Consider the following 8,274-nt stretch of genomic DNA (forward strand, 5'->3'; position numbering starts at 1 on the left):
GGAATGTGTGGCCTGTTCCTATTCCGAATCTCTGGGCTCCTGGGAAAAGCACGGAGACCACTGACACCAGGTGGGGACACACAGAAGCAGCCGTGGGTAGTGTGGAGTGGGGGGTGAAGACAGTGAAAATCAGTGGCAATATTGCCCGGTTTTGCTCAGTCCTGGCCCTGACCCTGCTCTGATCTAGTCCAGGCACCACTGGGCAATACCTCGTCGGACATGTTATCCAGAATATGCTTTTGTATAAATTCAGAATGTGAAAGTTGATCTGTTCTTTCAGACAGAGAGAACAGAACTGTGGTTACTAGCGTGGGAAAGAGGTGGGAGGTGGGATAGCACGAAATGGGTTAATGAACACAAAACAGCTAGTTAGGGAAAATAAGTTCTATGGGTGTACAGTCGAGCTAAGCATCTATAGTTAACATTACTACGTGTTATCAAATGACTGGAAGAGAGGGGATCGAATGTCCTCAACACGCGACAATGACTCCGTTTAGTGATGATGAATATGCTAATTATCCCAACTGGATCATCACACATTATACACAGCTATAGATACTCAACTCTGTACCCCATGAATATGTATAATCAATTCCATTTCAATTTTAAAAAAGAAAAGAAAATTTGACTTGTTGATGCTACAAATACTTGCTTCCTATATTTCTTTCAATTTGAACTTGGCTCTTCTAATCAGTACAGAGCGCTACCGTTTTTCTTTTTTACAACTAGAAAGGGAAAAGATAAACATCATAATACTTGACGTTACTCGCCAGTTATTCTTTTTGTCCTGCTTGTCCCTTAAAATGAAATGTCTGACACACATCAGGATAGTGTTACACTGTCCCACGTGCCACGAACCCTCCTTTCCTGATGCTTTGAAACGCCAATACAGGGTCTGTCTTATTTGATTAGACCAGGGCTGTGATCATTAATTAACCTGACATGACAGGTGCAGAAATTGTACAGATGAGAAACTGATGCTCAGGAAGCTTCAGGCAATTGGTTGCAAGACGTCAGAGAAAGGGAGCCATTGCTGTCTTTACCTCCCTCCCGGGCCACGCCCGCCACGGGCCCTGGTTTGTCACTGGTGTGCTGGGGACGTTTCTCCCCAGCAGGCCGGACAGCCAGGAGCAATCGCCCTCAGCTGATGGGCAAGGGTCCCTTCAAAACCTGGAAACCAAGGCAGCCAGCTCTTGATTTTCCAATTCTAAAACTCCTGTCTAGGTGAAAAGCAAAATGAGTTTTTTTCTCACCCCAGGCCTGCAGAAGGGGCAAGTGGGAGCCAAGAGGAGGGAATGATTAAAGCCACAGAGACACCCCTGGGCTCGCCCCCTGCCCAGTCGGCCGGAGGCTGACCGTCTAGTCTCTGTGTGGTGAACACTGGACACTGCTGGAGCCAGGAACCGATTTTTAACCCATCAAACATTTATTGAGGGATTGCCACATGCCAAGCACTGTTCTTGGGGTGGGAGACAGAGCAGTGAAAAGAAGAACCCCTGTCCTCACGACGCCCCACATCTTGGGAGGAAAGCAGACAATAACGCGTACAAGTAGAATACACAGTGTTTAAAGATGATACGGGGGGAAACGAAGCATGGAAGGGGAATGGGAGTGTGTGTGGGGGGGGTGTATGTGTGTGCGAGTGTGTGTGCGTGTGTGTATGTGTGTGCGTGTGCATGCGTGCGTTGTGCGCGTGTGCGTGCGCGCGCGTGTGCAAGTGTGTGTGCATGTGTGCGTTTGGGTGTGCGCGTGCATGTGCGTGTGTGTGCGTGCATGCGTGTGTACGTGCCTGTGTGTGCATGCGCGTGTGTGTGTGCGCATGCGTGCGCGTGTGTGCATGTGTGTACGTGTGTGTGCACGTGCGCGTGCCTGTGTGCGTGTGTGTGTGTTTTTGCAGGTATGGGAGGGAGGAGTGTGGTGTGCAACTTTAAATGGGTTGATCAAGGAGACAACTTTGGGAACATGACAGGTGAGCTAAGCCTGGAAGAAGTGAAGGGAATGTTGCTTATACTTGGGGAAAAGCATTCCCAGCAGAGGGAACAGCAACTACAAAGTCCCTGAGGCCTGAAATGTTTGAGGGACAGCAAAGTGGCAGTAAGGCTAGAGCTGAGTAAAGGAGGGAAGCCGAGTAGAAGCTGAGATTGGAGGAACGGGGCCAGGGGCTGGAGGGCCTGGAAGGCCGCTGCCCGTTTTCATCTCATGACTCCCGGGGAGCGCAGCCCTGCTGTCCAGCGTCCTGAGACAACTCAGGCACCATGCGACCCTCCGTAGGTGGACGGCCCCTTTCAAGGGCCCAGGACATACACAGACCACGGGAATGGATTTAGGAATAGGGGCAGCAGGGTGGGAAGACGGACATCCTGCTGAGTGTTGGGTCATAGGAAGGAAAGCCCTGGAGACCTCCCACTGTGTCAATTCCCACTGATCCAGCCCAGGTTTTTTTTCCTCCTACTTTTATTTTGCCAAATTGCACGTGTAATCATTTCAACTTGTCTGAACCTCCACATTTCAACAGGTGGGAGCCTTAAGTATTTCAATGTAGCGTTAGCAGCTAAAGATCATAGTATCAGTCATTCGTCGCTGCTGAACACATTAATGTTCCCAAAAGCTTGGCCTTTATTGTTTCCTCCACAGATGATATTCTTGTCTGCTTTCACTTAAGTGTAATTCTCTTTTATCACTAAATTGCCTCTCAATCTGAGACTGTATGTCTTGGAAAAGGTAACTACTTGGCTTTGGCAGCCTCTGGTTCTCTTGCACAACTGGATTTGTCTGAATACTACCTGGTAACCAACTTGTTACTTACCGGGTGTTTGAAAGATGGGTTAGTATCATCAGTCGGTTCTGTACCAACATTTAAATGGCATTTGGCACATGATGGCTTCAGGACTCAGCAGCAGCTTCTGTCCTCCAGGAGAGGGCGGCCTGGTTCCACGTCTCGTTGGCAGGTCTGCAGACACTTCCTCTTCTGGGTCTTCCTTGCTTGCTGGGGGCATCACAGCCTCCTGGGCAGCCAGGCAGGAACTTGGGAGCTATTTTTCCTTCATCTTCTCCCCGGCTTTGTGATACGATACTTGCTCATTCTTAGCTCTGGATGTATCTTATTTTCATCTCTAAACCTACTGTCCCAGCTCCTCGTGTGTCTGTCCTACCCCCGCTGCAGACTCCCTCAAACCTCAGACCTTCCCTCCCACCCTCACCTTCTCTCTTCTCCAGAGTAATCTTTCCGAACCATCTGCTCAGAAGTCTTCAAAGGCTCTGTAATATTGAAGAAATAAATATGTGTGATTAGATTAAAGTCCAAATCCCTTACACCCTTTGTGTGGCATTCAAGGCCTGTGAGAATCAAACTTCATCAACCCGCTTCTCCAGCTTTCTGCGCCTTGTTCTCCCTCTCACAAAACCCAGCCTCCCTCGGAGTGGGCAGAAAACTAGGGTTTTCGTGGATATAAATCCAAGTGCAAAGCTGAGCACCTTCACTTTCCATCCAGAGAAGCTTGGCAAGTAACCTAACCTCTGTAAGTCTCAGCTTCCACATCTACCTCTCAGGGTTGGTGTAACAAATAAACGATGCTGTAAATGTGAAAGTCCTTGGCACGTGGTGCCCACACGGTAAAGGGCACTGTCACTGTTATCACCATCAGTTCACTCTGAGCTTCCCTTCCTCTCTTTATGTCCAAATTCCCTGCCCTCCTTCCCCAATGACATCCCATTCTCTAAGGTCCAGATGGCGTCACCTTTTTTATAATAATGCTCTTCTTCCCTGGCTGTCCCATGGTTCTCTATGTGTTCCTCTGAGCACCCCCTTGTGCCCTGAGCCAGACAATTCCTTCACCCGTAACTCTGAGCACCCCTGACTGGGCCAGCACTGTGCTGGGCACCATCGGGTACTGCAGTGAGGAGGCGGACGAGTCCCTGCCTTTGTGACATGTATACTCTGCTAGAGAAAAGATATGCAAAGGAAATAAATCTGTGTGAATTTCAAAAAGAAGAATACACACGACTCTGGGAACATAGAACAGGAACATAACTTAGTACCGGGTCTGGGTTAGGGGAGGGTGACAAAGGCCTAACTGAGAAAGGCACATTGAAGCTGAGATGGAAGTTGGATTAATCAGGCCAAGCAGGGAGTAGAAGAATATTCCAGAAAGAAAGAACTACCATATCTTATGCACAGTTTTGAATTCCCCAGACCCAGGAACTGGATCTTATTCTCATAAAAATCACCAACAGTGCTTAGAAAGCCTCTTACCCACAGGGATTGATCAAAAATTGTTCAGCAGAAAATACAAACAAAATATAGAATTTTTAAATTGCCATCTTTAAGCAACAGGCGAACAAGCTTTCTGTTGCCATGTCTTCTATGCTTTCCTTGGGGTGGTTACACGTTTTGAGTCCCAACGTAACATGGAGTGAATAAAAAGCCAGATCTCCACAGATCACCTCCTTTGGAGGGCTGAGGTCTCATAAGATGGTTTGGGGAAGGTTTCTTCGGGATGGTTCATTAGCCCCGGAGCACAAGAGCTCTTCCTGGCTGTGGTGTGCAAGTGACTTCAACCCTCTTGCTGAAGTTCCCTCCTTAGTGAAACAGAGGAGTGTGGGATTGGACCATGACATCCCGACAGTCAACTTCACACGGAGTCTTCTACTCTCATGCAGTTTTGGAAGTCCAACTGCATTTCTTCTGATGAGAAACTCTTAGTTGTCTCTGATGAGTATGACCACAGGCAGCCTACCACCCTGCCTGCATCCAGGATGGGGACAGGGCCCTCACATGCAGCACAGGACAAGGCCTGTCAAAGCTGACCTGCTGTGCTATCAGAAGGTGGCAGCTCCAGCCACTTCATGCCATGCCTGGACACAGGGATCTTTGCAAGCTTCGCAAACATGAAGGACAGGGCTCAGGCTCAGTGGCACACACATGGGGCTGTCCCCAGTTAGGTTCCTTCTATTCCTGGGGCAGCGTCTGGGGATCCCGAGCTCACTGCCCCAATTGGTTCCCTGCTAGTGGGGCTGTTCTGACCTTCCTCTCTTACAGCAGTGGCCACTGGAAAAAGCTTTTGGGGCCCTGACCTCTCAAAGGCCTGGGTGGGGTTAACTTCATGGTGGCTGTTGGTTCTTCTTTGGAGCAAGAGAGCTTGGAACACAGAGGCTTGACTACTCTGATTTTTTAGCCGTAGGGTGTAGAGACGGAAAGGATTTCCCTTCCTAGCTCAAACTATCATGTCCTTTATTTTATACGTAGTCTATTACTGTGATCTCTTTCTTTTTAAGAGAAAGAAAAAGCTACTAACTGATGGTCAGGTATTGGTCACTGGTGGTTTTCATTTTTACCCATGAACGGTGAACTCCGAGGACCAAGCACACGTCATCAGTTTCGTCAGTACTCAACTAAAAATCTCACAAATAAATGAACACTTATTCTTCACACCTGGAGTCTTAGAGCAGGATGGGAGAGGAGACGTGGACCCAAGGGACCTGAGTGGAGAGGTTATCTTGGGAGGAGGCTCAAAACACAGGAAATCAATGAAATTGGAACATGGCCCTCCATAGCCAGCTGATCCCAGGGCCTGAAAATTGGGACTCTTCCTCCCCCAAAGGCTGAAGGCACGCTGAGGGTTGGTGGTGGGTGACAGAGCTCCTCTGTAACCTACTTAAAGTAGGTCCTTTAAAATGGCAAATGCTAGTTTGTTCCTGGAAGTCAGGGCAGGGGTGACACAGAGAAAGATACTAGATAGAGAAGTGACTGGAGCTAGAAAGGCCTTAGTCAACCCTCCCTTTAAAAAAAAAAAAAACTAGTTAGACACAAGGGGGAAATGGTGGGTGATGCAGGAATGTTTTTAATTATTAACGGTGAGTACGGCCAGTAGTGCTGTGAAGGCAAAGGACGCAGGACAGTGAAGAGAACGGGAGTGGCAGTGGCGGGGTCTGGGGCATTTCCCTGGAGAAGGGACCTGAGTTGGGGCTGCCGTGTGACAAGGATCTGGATGGGTGAAAGCGCAGCAGCCACCTGAAGGAACAGTGTGAGGGGAATGCAGAAGTTCGCAGGCTGGGTTCTTGGCTTGGCAAGTCACTTTTCCTTGGGGTCAGTGGCTCCTATAGTCACTGGCAGGTCAGGCACCTGGTGGTTGTCCTTGCACTGAGGGTGCCCTGCCCCGGGACTGGGAGCAGAGCAAAGTGCACAGTCAGAAGCAGGCACTGAAGACAACGGTTTCCTTCTGATTTCATCCACTGAGAACACTAAAAACTGCTACACATCTGCTAAATATGGTATTTTAAAGCCAAATTTATGCTTTATTTCAAGTACAGAAGACAAGCACAAAGGTGGAAGACGTCATGGCTTCTAAAGACAAAAACTAGCCAAGGTTTTCAAACTTGGAAGATTTCTGCCAAAGAGTACAAAACACACGACTGAGGTTTCATTGATTGTTGACAAAAGACGGGCACGAAGTGTATTTCATTTGTTATCATTTTTATGTCCCTGCAGCCACCGTGAGGGCCAAACCTAGTCTCTGGGAGGTGAAGTAGCTTCTTACCTCCCAGGGAGAGCCGGCCCGGCTGCAGGATGCTGGCCTACGTCCCCTCCGAGCTGTGCTAGAGCCATAGCAGTGCAGGCACAAGTCGCCCTGACTGCACACCCGGTGCTGGTGATGCTCTGACCACTGCAGATGCAGGGGACAGTGAAGAGAGCAAACGTGCTTTCGTCCCAAGCAACATAAAAGGTGACATCCTTCCAACATTCTCACACACGCCCACTTCCAGATAGTCTAATCCATCTTTATTAATCTTAAAATGTCTTTTTGTTCAATAATATTCTTTTATTAAGCCATTTAAGATGATCTATTATTAAACGGTTACCTTGGTTTCCTTTAGACAAAGATGACAACATTCAAATACAAACTTGCCCAGTTCTGTTGAAGTGTAATAAGAACTGGCTGTGTGAATTGAACACCTGTCCTGCCCCAGTCAGAATGAAGAAAAGCAAAATCTCGTTAACCTAGGAACACATTTTATTTTTTTATTTTATTTTATTTTATTTTATTTTATTTATTTTTTGTCTTTTTCGTGACCGGCACTCAGCCAGTGAGTGCACCAGCCATTCCTATATAGGATCCGAACCTGCAGTGGGAGTGTCGCTGCGCTCCCAGCACCGCACTCTCCCGAGTGCGCCACGGGCTCGGCCCTAGGAACACTTTTTAAAAGTACATTGATACATAACTTAATCTAATACATATTATAAACATACAAATTACACCATTTTTAGTAATACATATCACAAAAAGATCCTGAACATCATCACTTAAACCAAATAAAGTATTTCCAAATTATTCAAAAGTCAGGATATTTTACATCAACTTGTGCTTTTAAAACTCTTGTGCTAGCTTCCTCTGAAAACAGCCAAAATAACTGTACATGGCAGAAAAAAAGATTTTTTGCACTTTGGACACAAATACACATATCAACACCAGAAGAGGTATAATAACATTAACAATTATCTTTAAATTTCCCTGAAACAAATCTATTCGAAGAAATACGTTTCTATGGTAACTGCTAATTTAATGTATTTACAAATGCACAAGAGAACTACCTTTCTTGGTTACTAAGACAGCAAATACTAGCCATCTATGAATATATACATGTGTATATATTTACATACAGACATATTTAAGAGAACATCTAAAGAAAATGGGACAGTTTTCACATACATAATCAAAGTGTCTCAGAAATTCCATTTCGGTCCACACTTGTGGGCCTAAGTATTGCCAGTCTTCTGTGTAAATAAACAGGATAGAAAAGCAAACTTCAGTAATGGAGTCCCTCTCCATACATTAACAGAAAATCTAATTGGAAGTTGTATCATTAGCTCATAAGAAAAATGCCTGTCCTTCAAACAGATTCCTTCCTGGGTGAACATAAATATAACTGCAAATTCCTCAGGGAATTCAATACACAGTTGCCCTGGCTCCAGATTAACTGCAGTGACTCACCGTTTTTTCTATGTGGAGGTAGTATCCATTGGAAAAATAAATGTTCCATGTGGAAAAAATATTGTTTTGCGTGAACTAATAATTAATTGGGTTGGGGTAAAATTTACTTTTCCCAGCTCTGGTTGAAGCAAAGACCCAGTATGTATGTATGTATTTGCCAAATGGGGATCTAATCTGACAATCAGCTGTCACAAGTGGCTCGTCAGATTGGATTATGTTATAGAGCTAATCCCTCCCAGATAAAGCGATTGATTATCCATGCGTAATCAACTGGGGAAGACCTGCA

Source organism: Cynocephalus volans, chromosome 13 (genome assembly GCF_027409185.1).
Source record: "Cynocephalus volans isolate mCynVol1 chromosome 13, mCynVol1.pri, whole genome shotgun sequence".
Taxonomy (NCBI): domain Eukaryota; kingdom Metazoa; phylum Chordata; class Mammalia; order Dermoptera; family Cynocephalidae; genus Cynocephalus; species Cynocephalus volans.